This window comes from Bidens hawaiensis, unplaced genomic scaffold (genome assembly GCF_021521415.1).
Source record: "Bidens hawaiensis isolate Kalapana, Puna unplaced genomic scaffold, B.hawaiensis_p1.1 tig00038492_1, whole genome shotgun sequence".
Classification (NCBI taxonomy): domain Eukaryota; kingdom Viridiplantae; phylum Streptophyta; class Magnoliopsida; order Asterales; family Asteraceae; genus Bidens; species Bidens hawaiensis.
In genome coordinates, this window is record NW_027505547.1 from 87,521 (window position 1) to 88,850 (window position 1,330).

The following is a 1,330-nucleotide window of genomic DNA, read 5'->3' on the forward strand; positions in this document are numbered from 1 at the left end:
GAATTGGTTATCCATAAAGATAAAGAAAGCTTTCTTGTAGTTCCGCTTCTTGCTCTAAAAATTAGGAAAGACTTGTCGGAAATTATTGGCTTGGTCCGACCAAGAAAGACAAGGGACTCTTTGGGCATTGCTTGGGTCGAGTGAAGTAAAGACTGGCTACCTATAATATAAAGATCCCTCACTACACACTTTAGATATCTGTTTCCTTCCAATCAAAGACGGGAAAGCGCCTTTAATCTAAAGGCCAAAGAGTGCTATTTGCGCAACTACGCATCGTTACTCATAGTATAGTGCAAGTTAGGTTTGGGTATATCACGACTTGAACCTGCGACCATTAGGTTAAAAGCCCAATGCTCTACCAACTGAGCTATACACCCCAAAAAATATTTAGTAGTAAATAAGGATTGGTGCGAAAAACCAAAGAGGGCGGGGCCCCTCTTCATCATATTAAAGGGGTGCGGCTTTATATGAGGCTCGTACTGCAGAGCAAGCAAAGAAAACGCAAGGGTGCGTGCTAGCACTCCTGCAAGAAAACGGCTTAGCTAATGCGCTCAAGGTTTCGAAGAAAGCCGACCTTACTCAACAAGCACCTTTCTTATCTTAGTAAGGTTGCTTGTTTCCACTCATTGAAGATTCTCTCTACAAAAAAAGGTCAACCAGGGGGGGGGGTACTAAAACGGCTCTCACCGACACCATCTACGAGAAGGTGAGGTCATCTTTATTTCCAGTAGCCAAGCGGTTCGCCTTAAAGCCTTAAAGACGGAGAAGGGGAGGAGTAGTTATCTAGGTAATTATGGTTTTTGTTGGCCGGGGCGAGCACTCTCTTTTCTTTGTCAAATTCCATCTTACCAAACAAGACTGACTTCTTACCAACCCACGAAGGGTTGTGAGGCTGGACCAGGCAGGTACGAAGAATGAATCTATATCTATATCTGTGCACGGAAGGGACGGCGGCCGCTCAACTGTTCGAGCGCAATGCAGTGGTATTGGTTCCGCTTCGAGAAAGGTAGAATGCCTGGTCGAAGGTCCAATACAGTAGGTAGCATGTGTGTTCGTTTTGGCTCCCGAGCGAGAATGAGAAAGAAGCAATACACCTTCCTCACTGCTACGTACGCTGACCTTGACTTGACAGATTCATCCAATTGAACCCAAACTCAAAGGAGGACCACAAGCTCGGGGCTCGGAGAAAGAGAAAGTCTCGGCATTAAGAAAATGGGGTTAGCTAGTGAAAGAAAGATCCCGACATTCATTTTTGAATATTCATAGCTGAGTTTACTAAAAGAGGGACCAGCTCATCATAGTGATTAGAGGACACCTCTGACAACCATGT

At 45.0% G+C, this 1,330-nt stretch overlaps 1 non-coding gene across 1 annotated transcript; it reads right to left on the bottom strand.

Moving 5' to 3' along the window:
• Positions 1-304: 304 nt before the first annotated feature.
• On the bottom strand, positions 305-377 carry TRNAK-UUU (transfer RNA lysine (anticodon UUU)). Its single transcript has one exon. It is a non-coding gene; the product is annotated as a tRNA-Lys (tRNA).
• Between the last annotated feature and the right edge of the window lie 953 nt (positions 378-1,330).